This window comes from Chiloscyllium punctatum, chromosome 6 (genome assembly GCF_047496795.1).
Source record: "Chiloscyllium punctatum isolate Juve2018m chromosome 6, sChiPun1.3, whole genome shotgun sequence".
Classification (NCBI taxonomy): Eukaryota; Metazoa; Chordata; class Chondrichthyes; order Orectolobiformes; family Hemiscylliidae; genus Chiloscyllium; species Chiloscyllium punctatum.
Genome location: NC_092744.1, coordinates 30,550,293 through 30,565,531, shown reverse-complemented (window position 1 = coordinate 30,565,531; position 15,239 = coordinate 30,550,293).

Here is a 15,239-nt window from a genome sequence, read left to right as displayed (position 1 = left end):
AGTTAGTGCAGAAAGAAAAAATACTGACATAAAGTGTAATGAAAACATAAATCAGAACAGGAAAAAAGACACCAAAAGTACAGAAAAATTTACCTTTAACTTCAGTGGGCTTTTTAAAGAATGGATGTCCAAAATCCCATTTGTTTCCAGGCTGGAGATTTGGACCTTGGCACACCATGGGTCACAAATGGAGCAGCAGCTTTCTCAAACCCTCATGTATATTTAAGAAAAAAGTCTTACATTTATGTAGTGCCTTTCATGATCTCCAGACACCCTAAAGCTTTATATAGCCAAATACGTATATCTGTGCACTGTTGTAATATAATACTGATGCCTTCACTTGGGTACAGTTTTAAAATGGAGCAGGCCTGACTTTAAGCAGCAGGAGTTCCTCCAGATAAATACACTGTATCTTTAAATTATAGTACACTAAATATTTGTTCCAAATGGAAAATGAGATTGAAATTCCGCAGGAATTCTCCAACTCCCTGGAGTAACTGCTGTTTTCAGAGATGGAGAACCCTGTTCACCCATTTTTCCTAATCAGCTTGTTCAGAAACTTTTTTTAGGAATCTATTTTTCTAATCAACCTCTTCAGCAATGCTATTACTGTACATAACTTTGGAGCATGTGGGTTTCAAACCCAGATCTCTCAGTCAAGAGGAAAAGGACACGTCCTCTGTGCAAGAAGAGGATCTGAGAACTCTGTTTCTCATTTATGAGGAGGAACATGGAAATTGGATCCATTGTGCAACCCTCAACATTATTTTGGAATAAAACAGAAAAATGCTGGAAATAGTCAGCAGGTCAAGCAAGCAATGAAACGATAATTTGTTTTAAATTTCAGATATTCAGCATTAATACTTTGTTTTTGTGCTACATTGGGTTCATAAACTTGCACATCTTAACATGTAAATCTTTTCTGCCTAAGTCAACCTTAAGTTAATCAGCTAATTAGTTATTTGGCTAATTAGCTACAAAGTCTCATTTTATGCATCAATGTTTTGCTTGGTCCTTTCATTAGATTTGTACCTAACATTGACTTTCATCCTTCTTCAGCAACAATTTTAATAAAATGTTAACAATAACTGAACGTCCTGTAAAGCTTAAGCATTTACCTCCCTGAATAATTATCCTTTAAGATCTGATGTAAAACATAAAAATAAAGATTGTGTATAGGTGTGTGTGTTTAATCATATTGGTAGACATGAAATATACTATAGCTGACAATCAATATCATCAAAATAGTAATTCTAAGTATATGGGAGAGAACATTTTGCACTGAGATGAGAAGAAACTTCTTCAGACAATGGTGAGCCTATGGTAATCTCTGCCACAAAAAATAGTTGAGGCCAAAACATTGAATGTTTTTATGAATGAGATAGTTACAAAATAAACTCTTTTCACCAGCACCTTATGAACTGGCACTCTCAATAAACGGGCAAAAATTATATACCTGAAATACCAGAAGTTTACTGTATTATTGCAATCTCCACAATGTCCATACTCAATTGAGGCTGCGAGTGAGAAGGCCATCTCCTGATAAGTTTTATTTAAGGCAAAGCTTCATTATTATTCAAGTGACCTATGCTGTAAACAAAGTATAACAGTGATGTGTATACCCCTGCATTATGTTTCTATTACTGTGTGTGTTTAATATTAATTATGTGGAGCTCTTAATCGACCAGAATATTTGATTAACTGCCATAGTCCTGGTCCCATAGGAGGCAGTCAATAAAAAGTTTGCTAGAGGTCTAACAGCTAAAGCAATCAAATTACATGGGAAGAAACGGGAACAGGGTACTGAGTTGAATGATCACCCATGATCATATTGAATGCCAAAACAGACTCAAAGAGGCCAATGTCTATTTCTGTTCCTATTTCTGTTTCTATTCCACTGAAGCTATCTATTCTGCAATACAAACTGTTTCCATGAATTTCACATGGAGCCATTTTCATATTTTCTAAATATTCCTCGCCAGACTTTTACTTCTCCTATTCCCTAGTATCCCTCCTCACTACTACTAATTCTCATTTCATAATATTACAGATTGGTCACAACAAATATGGAGACATTTGATGCATTGAGTTCATACCAGCTTTGTCATGCTTCAAGGGGACACGGCAGTAAAATGGAGGCTGAGAGCTTAATATCATTAAGTCACATAAAATGCCATGGTGATGACATCAAGACATTACATATAGAGTCATAGAGATGTACAGCATGGAAATAGACCCTTCAGTGCAACCTGTTCATGCCGACCAAATATCCCAACCCAATCGAGTCCCACCTGACAGCACCCGGCCCATATCCCTCCAAACCTTTCCTATTCACGTACCCATCCAAATGCCTTTTAAATGTTGCAATTGTAACAGCCTTCACCACTTCCTCTGGCAGCTCATTCCATATACGTACCACCCTCTCCATGAAAAGGCTACTCCTTAGATCCCTTTTATATCTTTTCCCTCGCACCCTAAACCTATGCCCTCTAGTTCCAGACTCCCCCATGCCAGGGAAAAGACTTTGCATATTTACCCTATCCATGCCCCTCATAATTTTGTAAACCTGTATAAGTCACCCCTCAGCCTCCGACACTCCAGGGAAAACAGCCCCAGCCTGTTCAGACTCTCCCCATAGCTCAAATCCTGACTAACTGTACCTCTTATGCCCGCATCCAAATCATTTATGTAAATGACAAAAGAGTCGAGGACCCAGCACTGATCCTTGTGGCACTCCACTGGTCACAGGCCTCCATACTGAAAAACGACCCTCCACCACCACTCTCTGCTTTCTACCTTTGAGCCAGTTCTGGATCCAAATGGCTCATTCTCCCTTTATTCTGTGAGATCTAACCTTGCTAACCAGTCTCCCATGAGTAACCTTGTCGAACGCCTTACTGAAGTCCATATAAATCACATCTGCCCTCATCAATCCTCTTTGCTACTTCTTCAAAAAACTCAATCAAGTTTGTGAGACATGATTTCCCACACACAAAGCCATGTTGACTATCCGTAATCAGCCCTTGCCTTTCCAAATACATGTACACCCTGTCCCTCAGGATTCCCTCAACACCTTGCCCACCAGTGAGGTCAGGCTCACTGGTCTATAGTTCCCTGGCTTGTCCTTACCACTCTTCTTAAACTGTGGCACCATGTTAGCCAACCTCCACTCTTCTGGCACCTCACCTGTGACTATCGATGAGACAAATATCTCAGTAAGAGGCCCAGGAATCACTTCTCTAGCTTCCCACAGAGTTCTCGGATATACTTGATCACGTCCTGGGGATTTATGCACCTTTATGCGTTTCAAGACATCCAGCAGTTCCTCCTCTGTAATATGGACATTTTTCAAGGTATCACCATCTATTTCGCTACTTTCTATATCTTCCATATCCTTTTCCAAAGTAAATACTGATACAAAATGTTCATTTAGTATCTCCCCCATTTTCTGCGGCTCCTCACAATGGCCGCGTTGTTGATCTTTGAGGGGCCCTATTCTCTCCCTAGTTAACCTTTTGTCCTTAATGTATTTGTAAAAACCCTTTGGATTCTCCTTAACTCTATTTGCCAAAGCTATTTCATGATCCCTTTTTGCCCTCCTGATTTCCGTCTTATGTATACTCCTACTGCCTTTATACTCTTCTAAGGATTCATTCGATCTATCTTGTCTATACCTGACATATGCTTCCTTCTTTTTCTTAAACAAACCCTCAATTTCTTTAGTCATCCAGCATTCCCTATACCTACCAGCCTTTCCTTTCACCCTATTAGGAATATACTTTCTATGGATTCTCATTATTTCATTTCTGAAGGCTTCCCATTTTCCAGCCATCCCTTTACCTGCAAACATCTGCCCTCAGTCAGTTTTTGAAAGAACTTGCCTAATACAGTCAAAATTAACCTTTCTCCAAATTAGAACTTCAACTTTTAGATCTGGTCTATCCGTTTCCATCACTATTTTAAATCTAATAGAATTATGGTTGCTGGCCCCAAAGTGCTCCCCCACTGTCACCTCAGTCACCTGCCCTGCTTATTTCCCACAAGTTTGCACCTTTTCTAGTAGGTACATCCACATACTGAATCAGAAAATTTTCTTGTACATACTTAACAAATTCCTCTCCATCTAAACCTTTAACAGTATGGCAGTCCCAGTCGATGTTCAGACAGTTAAAAATCCCCTACCATAGCCTCCCTATTATTCTTACAGATAGCTGAGATCTCCTTACAAGTTTGTTTCTCAATTTCCCTCTGACTATTAGGGGGTCTATAATACAATCCCAATAATGTGATCATCCCTTTCTTATTTCTCAGTTCCACCCAAATAACTTCCCTCGATGTATTTCCAGGAATATCCTCCCTCAGCACAGCTGTAATGCTATCCCTAATCAAAAATGCCACTCCCCCTCCTCTCTTGCCTCCCTTTCTATCCCTCCTGTAGCATTTGTATCCTGGAACATTAAGCTGCCAGTCTTGCCCATCCCTGAGCCATGTTTCTGTAATTGCTATGATATCCCAGTCCCATGTTCCTAACCATGCCCTGAGCTCATCTGCCTTCCCTGTTAGGCCTCTTGCATTTAAATAAATGCAGTTTAATTTATAAGTCCTACCTTATCCCTGCCTACCCTGACTGTTTAGACAATAGGTGCAGGAGTAGGCCATTCTGCTCTTCAAGTCAGCACCACCATTCATTACGATCATGGCTGATCATCCTCAATCAGTATCCTGTTCCTGCCTTATCCCCATAACCCCTGATTCCACTATCCTTAAGAGCCCTATCCAACTCTTTCTTGAAAGTATCCAGAGACTTGGCCTCCACAGCCTTGTGGGGCAGAGCATTCCACACACTCACCACTCTCTGGGTGAAGACGTTTCTCCTCAGCTCTGTTCTAAGTGGCCTACCCCTTATTTTTAAACTGTATCCTCTGGTTCGGGACTCACCCATCAGCGGAAATATGCTTCCTGCCTCCAGGGTGTCCAATCCTTTAATAATCTTATATGTCTCAATCAGATCCCTTCTCAGTCTTCTAAACTCAAGGGTATACAAGCCCAGTCGCTCCAATCTTTCAACGTAAGATAGTCCCACCATTCCAGGAATTGACCTTGTGAACTACGTTGCACTTTCTCAATAGCCAGAATGTCTTTCCTCAAATTTGAAGACCAAAACTGCACACAATATTCCATGTGTGGTCTCACCAGGGCCCTGTATAGCTGCACAAGAACCTCTTTGCTTCTATACTCAATTACTCTTGTTATGAAGGCCAGCATGCTATTAGCTTCCTTCACTGCCTGCTGTACCTGTATGCTTGCTTTGACTGATGTACAAGAACACCTAGATCTCATTGTACACCCCTTTACCTAACTTGACTCCATTTAGGTAGTAATCTGCCTTCCTGTTCTTGCCACGAAAGTGGATGACCACACATTTATCCACATTAAACTGCAGCTGCCATGCATCTATCCACTCACCTAGCCTGTCCAGGTCACCCTGTAATCTCCTAACATCCTTGTTTGACTTGCTTCTATTCTCAGCTGTACCAGTCTCAGATTGATCTCTTTCCTCACTGTCTACCTGGGTCCCACCCCTCCACCCCCACCTTACGAGTTTAAATCCTCTTGAGCAGCTCTAGCAAATCTCCTTGCCAGCATATTAGTCTCCTTCCAAATTAGGTGCAAACCGTCCTTCTTGTACAGGTCACTTCTACCCCAAAAGAGATTCCAATGATCCAAAAATGTGAATCCTTCTCCCATACACCAGCTCCTCACCCATGCATCCATGTGCTCTATCCTCCTATTTCTACCCTCACTAGCTCGTAGCACCAGGAGTAATCCAGATATTACTACTAAACTTCATTGATTAGATTACTTACAGTGTGGAAACAGGCCCTTCGGCCCAACAAGTCCACACCGACCCTCCAAATAGCAACGCACCCAGACCCATTCCCCTACACCTAACACTACGGGCAATTTAACATGGCCAATTCACCTAACCTGCATATTTTTGGACTGTGGGAGGAAACCAGAGCACCCGGAGGAAACCCACGCAAACATGGGGAGAATGTGCAAACTCCACACAGACAGTTGCCTGAGGCGGGAATTGAACCCAGGTCTCTGGCGCTGTGAGTCAGCAGTGCTCACCACTGTGCCACCGTGCCATCTACTCTCAAAGACCTCCTTTTTAAATTCCTGCCTAACTCTCTGTAATCTCCCTTCAGAATCTCAACCTTTTCCCTTCCTATGTTGTTGGTTCCAATGTGAACAATGACCTCTTGCTGGCCCCTCTCCCCCTTGAGAACATTCTGCACCCTCTCTGAGACATCCTTGATCCTGGCACCAGGGAAGCAACACACGATTCTGATTTTTCACTGCTGGCCACAGAAATGTCTGTCTGTACGTCAGATTAGACAATCCCCTTACACAATTGATCTCTTGAAACCCGACATACCCCTCATTACATTAGAGCCAGTCTCAGTACCAGAAACTTGGCTGTTCGTGCTACGTTCCCCTGAGAATCCATCACCCCCTACATTTTCCAAAACAGCATACTTGTTTCAAATGGGTATAGCCACAGAAGGCTCCTGCACTAGCTGCCTACCTCTCTTACCTTTCCTGGAGTTAACCCATCTATGTGACTGTATCGGAGATGTTCCCCCCCCTTCCTATAAATGCCATCCATCACATACTGTTGCCGTTGTAAATTCCTCATTGCTTCTGTCTCTTCAACTGATCCATTCAATCTGATAAGATTCACAACCAACTGTATTTATTGCAGATATAATCCATAGTAACCCTTAAACTCTCTTTAAATTCCCACATCTGACAAGAAGCACATATTACTCTACTAAAGGCCATTTTTGCTCCTTCACAATCTACAGACCCAGAAAATAATACGGTCTTATTCCTCTACAAAACACTGCCCCAGGTTAAATTAATAGTTATGGCTTATATTTTAAGTTTAATCAAAAGACATATCTCAAAAGGCATATAATCAAGAAAGAACCCACTCTGCTCACTATTGCAGACTTTCTGTAGGCCCCACTTAAAAACAATACACTTAGTTGCTTTTGTGCTGTGAGCTTCGCCCAAACAGTTCCTCCAAGATCAGTTGTGAATTTCACCGTTTATTCATTTTCCCAGAAGCACTTTGATGTCCAGCAATACATGAATTCAAACTGCAAAGGCAGTGACTGTGCAGGTTCACTGCTATGTCAGTTTCTTTCTCTCTCTCTCTTGCACTGTCCTCACCAAGTGCTTCCTTTGTCTGTTCTTCTCCCTTTTAAAACTGCTGTTGTTTTGACTTTATTTTTCCAAAGTTCCAAAACAATACAACAGCATATAAAACAGTAATTACTGCTCCTGGAATTCAAGGAAATCACCTCCAACATCTAAAATACCTCAAAAAAGGTGTAGCTGTTACAGCCAGAAATTTTTCCTGTCCTCCATCTTGGATTACCCATCTGCAAGGAGACACAACACACCCTTCAAATTTCTCAGTTCTAAGGAGAACAATGCTACCGTCTCCAAACCACCTACAGAAGTGAAATCCCTCACTCATGGAAACACTCCCAGTCAATTGCTACTGTACCATCTCTAAGACCTTCATGACATTACTATAATGTGGTGCCCAGAACTGGACACACTACTTCAATTGTAGCCAAACTAATATTTGTCATATGAGTACAGACTTTGAATTACCTCACTGCATGCTACACCTTCATCCAGTCCCTAACAAAGAATACCTGTTTGCTGTCACTTGACCAATTTTGTATTCATGCTGCCATTTCTCTTTCTTTCCACACATTTATAGAGCCATACAGCATGGAAACAGACCCCTTTGTCCAATTCATTCTCGCTGACCAGACATCCCAATCTGACAATCACATTTGCCAACTTTGAACCCATAACCCTTGAAACCCTTCCTATTTGTGCACCATCCAGATGCCTTTTAAATGTTGTACCAGCCTGCACCATTTCCTCTGGAAGCTCATTCCATAGGTGCACCACCCTCTGTGTGAAAACGTTGCCCCTCAGATCCATTTTAAAACTCTCTCTTCTCAGGTTGGACTTGCCTATCCTAGGGAAAAAGACCTTGGCTATTCATCAATCCATAACCCCTCCATAATTTTATAAACCTCAATAAGATCATCCCTCAGCCTCCAACTCTGTCGGGAAAAAAGTCCCAGCCTATTTAGCATCTCCCAATAACTCAAACACTCTAGTCTCAGCAATATCCTTCTAAATCTTTCCTTTACCCTCTCCTAATTGTTCTTCCTAATAGTAAGCTGACCAGAATTGTACACAGTATCCTAAAAGTGGTCTCACCGATGTCCTATTTGTTTGCAAAGTTGAATCCAATCATTTGGCACTTTATCCAATACCTTTTGGAAGCCCATTGAGATATGTAAAACCATATCAAACTTCTGTGTAATCATCTCAAAAACTCAAGATACTTAAAAATGATTTGTCTTCAACAAAGTCTTGCTAGTTTGCATTAAACATTATTTATTTTATTCATCATCAACAATGAAAATCAAACCACAGTCTGTTTGAATAGCACCATGTACACCTACATCTCAAGGCTTGGCTGCCAACTGTACATAAAGAAAAACATGACATCAAGTCAAAAAGTGGCAATATTAGCAAGGATAGCTAAGAGGTTGGTTATAGGTGATTTTTAAGGAACTGAACACCTAAAAGTAAAGTCACCATATTTTTACCAGACCTTGGGGCTGTTCTCTCATTAGAGAGAGATGACTAATCAACACACCCTCAGGGGAGGAAGAGGTTAAGTCCTTCATAGTAACCTCAGCAGGTGTGGAATTGAACCTATATTATTGGTATCATTCATGCATTAGCACCTCGCCTGTCAGCCAACTGAGCTAAACCAAACCCCATTGAACTGGTATGTGATTGGGAAGGGAGCAGAAGGCAGGGAGTTTCAATTTGACTGAGTATGGGTGAATTAAAGAAATTGAGAAGACAGTGCTCCCAGTGAACCCTCCTCAAGATATTTGAAATAGAAATATTTGTTAGATAATCAGGCCAAATATATCAGAGGTGGATTGTTTAACATCTTACTTGGAATATACAGTATTCATAATATGCTATTTTGTTGTAGATTTATTAGTGATTAATAACTACTGGTACATTTAATTTGAGCGACAGAACATGACATTGTTAGTGCTTACACATTTGTCCAGGGCCTCTAAGTGTTGTGCCTCTAATGTGCAGAAAATGCCTGTCTGATCTTTGAAGTGCTCAAAGTTCTGATATCTTTTCCTCTATGCCAATTTCATGCATGGAAGCATTCTGACAATAAATCCAATTTCATAAATTACAGACAAAAATATAGCTCATTGGCAAAGGTACACTTCTGAAGCAAGAATAAATAAAGTGATTGAAATTGTTTGATAGAATGGGAAAGATAAGTAAAGTATGCATCACAGCAGCAGTCTGGAATGTTGTCACTTCACCATGATGGTTTACTGCTACAATTCTCCTTAATTGTAACAAAGTTTGCTTGGTTCGCATGCTTCCCTTTATTGATCAGTGCATTGAGTAATCGGTGTTGGGAGGTCATGTTGTGGCTGTACAGGACATTGGTTAGGCCACTTTTGGAATACTGCATTCATTTCGGGTCTCCCTTCTTTCGGAAAGATATTATGAAACTTGAAAGGATTCAGAAAAAGATTTACAAGCATGTTGCCAGGGTTGGAGGGTTTGAGCTGTACAGGGAGAGGCCAAATAGGCTGGGTCTATTTTTCCTGGAACATCAGAGGCTGAGGGGTGACCTTATAGAGGTTTGTAAAATCATGAGGGGCATGGATACGGTAAATAGTCAAGGTTTTTCGGCGACAGTTGGGAGTTGGGAGGAATGACAGCGAGGACCAGAGGCCCAAGGGGAAGGTAAATTTAAAGTATATAAACTTACCTTGTGTATAGGCAGAGTGCACTCTGAGCAGGAGCGGACACAGAACTGCTGGTTAAGTGTGGTCTTATATTTGGGCGATTGCTTTACCTGAAACACTACTCAGGTAGTGTCTCCTACCCATCCTCCTCCTCCTCTAACCAAAGAAAAGGTTCCATGGTAAGTGGACTAGTTCTTTTATTTTAGTTTTCAGCAGTCTTGTTGGGAATTTAGAATAGTAGGAATAGTAGTTAGGGCAGTTGAATGTTCCTCATGCAGAATGCGGGAAGTAAGGGTCACTACTAGTGTCCCGGCTGACTGCATCTGCGGGTAGTGCACCCAACTCCAGCTCCTTGAAAACCGCATTAGGGAACTGGAGCTGGATGAACTTTGGATCATTCGGGAAGCAGAGGGGGTTATTGAGAGAAGTTACAGGGAGGTAGTTTTACCTCAGGTACAAGAAGAAAGTAGATGGGTTACCGTCAGTGGACAGAGAGGGAACTGGCAGACAGTGCAGGGATCCCCTGTGGCTATTCCCCTCAACAACAAGTATACAATTCTGGATACTGTTGTGGGGGGGAAATGACTTATCGGGGTAAGCAATGAGGCACCAGTCTCTGACACAGAGTCTGTTCCTGTTGCTCAGAAGGGAAGGGGCAAGATGAGCAGAGCATTAGTCATTGGGGACTCCATAGTTCAGGGGACAGATAGGAGGTTCTGTGGGAACGAGAGAGACCATGGTTGGTATGTTGCCTCCCAGGTGCCAGGGTTCATGATGTCTCTGATCGTGTTTTCAGGATCCTTGAGGGGGAGGGGGAGTAGCCCCAAGTCATGGTCCACAAAGGCACCAAAGACATTGGTAGGAAAAGAGATGGGGATTTAAGGCAGAAATTCAGGGAGGTAGGGTGGAAGCTTAGACCCAGGACAAACAGAATTGTTATCTCTGGTTTGTTGCCTGTGCCATGTGCTAATGAGGTGAGGAATTGGGAGAGAGAGGAGTGGAACACGTGGCTACATGGATGGTGCAGGAGGGAGGGTTTTGGATTCCTGGATTATTGGGGCTCTTTCTGGGTTAGGTGGGACCTTTACAAACAGGATGATCTGCACCCAAACCAGAGGGGCACCAATATCCCAGGGTGTGGGGGTGAATTTGCTAATGCTCTCCAGTTGGTTTTAAACTAATTCAGCAGGGAGATGCGAACCCAAATTGTAGTACAAGTATACAGGAGGTTGAGAGTAGTGAGGTCCGAAATAAGGTTTCAAGGTCATAAGAGGGCACTGGCAAGCAAGAAGATGGTTTGAAGTGTATCTACTTCAACGCCAGAGCATCCGGAATAAGGTGGGTGAACTTGTAACATGGGTTAGTACCTGGGATTTTGATGTTGTAGCCATTTCAGAGACATGGATAGAGCAGGACAGGAATGGTTGTTGCAGGTTCTGGGATTTAGATGTTTCAGTAAGAACAGAGAAGGGTTAGTCAAAGACAGTATTATGGTGGCAGAAAATACATTTGAGGACTTGTCTACTGAGGTAATATGGGTTGAGGTTAGAAACAGGAAAGATGAGGTCACCCTGTTGGGAGTTTTCTATAGGCCTCTGAATAGTACAAGAGATGTAGAGGAAAGGATAGCAAAGATGAATCTCGATAAGAGCGAGAGTGACAAGGTAGTTGTTATGGAGGTCTTTAACTTTACAAATATTGACTGGGTATACGATAGGTCAAGTATTTTAGATTGGTCAATTTTTGTCCAATGTGTGCAGGGTGGTTTCCTGACACAGTATGTACACAAGTCAACAAGGGGTGAGGCCACATTAGATTTGGTACTGGGTAATGAATGCGGCCAGGTGTTAGATTTGGAAGTAGGTGAGCACTTTAGTGATAGACCACAATTCGGTTATATTAACTTTAGCAATGGAAAGGGATAGGTATGTACTGCAGAGCAAGAATTATACCTGGGGGAAAGGCAATTACAATGCAATTAGGCAAGATTTAGGATGTATAAGATGAGGACGGAAATTGCGAGGGGATGGGTACTGAAATTTGGAGCTTATTCAAGGAACAGCTACTGCAGGTCCTTGATAAGTATGTACCTGTCAGGCAGGGAGGAATATGTCGAGCGCGGGAGCCATGGTTTACTAAGGAAGTTGAATTTCTTGTCAAGAGGAAGAAGAAGACTTATGTTCGGATGAGATGTCAAGGCTCAGTTAGGGCGCTTGAGAGTTATAGGTTAGCCAGGAAAAGCCTTAAGTGGAGCCAGGAGGGGACATGAGAAGTCATTGGTGGATACAATCAAAGAAAACTCAAAGGCTTTCTGTAGGTATATCAGGAATAAAAGAATGGCCCTAATCTTAGTCTAGTCCATTAAGGATAGTAATGGGAAGTTGTGCTTGAAGTCAGAGGAAATAGGGGAAGCACTAAATGAATATTTTTCATCAATATTCACACTAGAAAAAGGCAATGTTGTCGAGGAGAATACTGAGATACAGGCTACTAGATTAGATGGGATTGAGGTTCACAAGGAGGAGGTGTTAGAATTCTGGAAAGTGTAAATATAAATAAGTCCCCTGGGCCAGATGGGATTTATCCTGCGATTCTCTGGAAGCCAAGGAGGAGATTGCCGAGCCTTTGGCTTTGATCTTTATGTCGTCATTGTTTACAGGAATAATGCCAGAAGACTGAAAGATAGCAAATGTTCCCTTGTTAGAGAAGGGAAGTAGAGACAACCCTGGTAATTATAGACAAATGAGCCTTACTTCGGTTGTGAATAAAGTGTTGGAAAAGGTTATAAGAGATAGGATTTATAATCATCTGGAAAGAATAAGCTGATTGGGGATAGTCAACACCATTTTGTGAAGGGTAGGTCATGCCTCACAAACCTTATTGAGTTCTTTTAAAGGTGACCAAACAGGTGGATGAGGGTAAAGTGGTTGATGTGGTGTATATGGCTTTCAGTAAGGTGCTTGATAAGGCTCCCCATGGTAGGCAATTGCACAAAATACGGACACATGGAATTGAGGGTGATTTAGTGGTTTGGATCAGAAATTGGCTAGCTGAAAGGAGACAGAGGGTGGTGTTTGATGGGAAATGTTCATCCTGGAGTTATTTACTAGTGGTGTACTGCAAGGATCTGTTTTGGGGTCACTGCTATTTGTCATTTTTATAAATAACCTGAATGAGGGCATAGAAGGACAGGTTAGTAAATTTGTGAATAACACTAAGGTCGGTGGAGTTGTGGACAGTACGGAAGAATGTTGCAGGTTACAGAGGGATATAGATAAGCTGCAGATCTGGGCTGAGGTGAAAAATGGAGTTTAATGTGGAAAAGTATGAAGTGATTCACTTTTGAAGGAGTAACAGGAATACAGAGTACTGGGCTAATGGTAAGATTCTTGGTAGTGTGAATGATCAGAGACATCTTGGTGTCCATGTGCATAGATCCCTGGAAGTTGCCACATTCGTTGATAGGATTGTTAAGGCATACAGTATGTTATCCTTCATTGGTAGAGGGTTTGAGTTTCAGAGCCACGAGGTCATGTTGCAACTGTACAAAACTCTGGTGCAGCCGCACTAGGAGTATTGGTACGGGAAAAAGTGATTCCATTTCATGGAGCATTGGCATCAGTTCTGGAACCAGGGAGGATCTGTACTGTTGGGACGGTCTCCACCTGAACCAATCTGGAACCAGTGTTCTAGCGAAAAGGGCAAATAGGGTGGTCAGTCAGACTTTAAACTTCTGACTTAGGGGAAGGGAAAGTGAAAGCAACAGGGAGCATGGAGTTAAATGGAAAGACAAGCAGCGGGAATAGAATATGTGCAGGTGGGTTTAAGCTCGAGGCAAACTAGGAATGCAGCAAGAAGGAAGGATAACTGAGGACATCTTATGATTTCCAATATCTCGAATAATGATAAGAAAGTTAGCATTAAAGCACTTTACCCGAATGCTCATAGTATTCGTAACAAAGTAGATGAATTAATGGTACAAATCATTGTGAATGATTATGATGTGGTAGGCATCACAGAGATGTGGTTGCAGGGGGTTCAGGACTGGCAGTTAAACATCCAAGGATTTACAACTTATTGAAAAGACAGGGAGGTGGGCAGAGCGGGCAGGGTGGCCTTGTTAATTAAGAATGAATTTAAATCTATGGCACTGAATGACAGATGATGTAGAGTCTGTGTGGGTAGAGTTGAGGAACCACAAAGGCAAATAAACCAAAATGGGAGTTATGTACAGAGCTCCTAACAGTGGTCAGGTTCAGGGGTGCAAGATGTACCGGGAAATAGATAGGGCATGTCAGAAAGGTAAGGTCACGGTGATCATAAGGGACTTCAATATGCAACTGAACTGGGTGAATAATGTTGCCGGTGGATCCAAAGAAAGGGAATTCATGGAATGCTTACAGGATGGCTTTTTGGAACAGCGTGTGATGGAGCCCACAAGGGGACAGGCTATTCTGGACTTAGTGCTATGTAATGAGCCAGACTTTATAAAAGATCCTAAAGTAAGGGAACACTTAGGAGGCAGCGTTCATAATATGGTAGAGTTCAGTCTGCAGTTTGAAAGAATGAGGGCAATATCGGATGATATGGTGTTACAGTTAAATAAAGGTAATTACAGGGGCATGAGAGAGGAACAGACGAAAATTGTCTGGAAGGAGAGCCTAGCGGGGAAGACAGTAGAGCAACAATGGCAGGAGTTTCTGGGTGAAATTGAGGACGCAGTACAGAAGTTCATCCCAAAGAAAAGAAAGATTATCGGGGGGAGGGGGGTGGGATTAGACAGCCATGGCTAAAAAGGAAGTCAGGAAACATCTCAAAGAAAAAGACAGAGCCTATAACATGGCGAAGAGCACTGGGAAATCAGAAGATTGGGAAGACTACAAAACCAACAGAGGATAACAAAGAGAAAACTAAGGAAGGAGAGGATCAAATATGAAGGTAGGCTAGCCAGTGATATTAGAAATGATAGTAAAAGTTCCTTTCAATACAGAAGAAACAAACGAGAGGCAAACAGTCATGGGAGATAAGCAAATAGCTGAAGAACTTAATAAGTACTTTGTGTCAGTCTTCACAATGGAAGACATGAGTAATATCCCAACAATTAAGGAGAGTCGGGGGTCGATTTCAGTATAGTAGCCATGACAAAAGAGAAAGTGCTAGAAAAACTAAAAGGTCTAAAAATTGATAAATCTCCTGGTCCCAATGGGCTACATCCTAGAATTCTGAGGGAGATAGCTGAGGAAATAGTGGAGGCATTGGTTGTGATCTTTCAAAAGTCCCTGGAGTCAGGAAAAGTACCAGATGATTGGAAAATCGCTGTTGTAACCCCCTTGT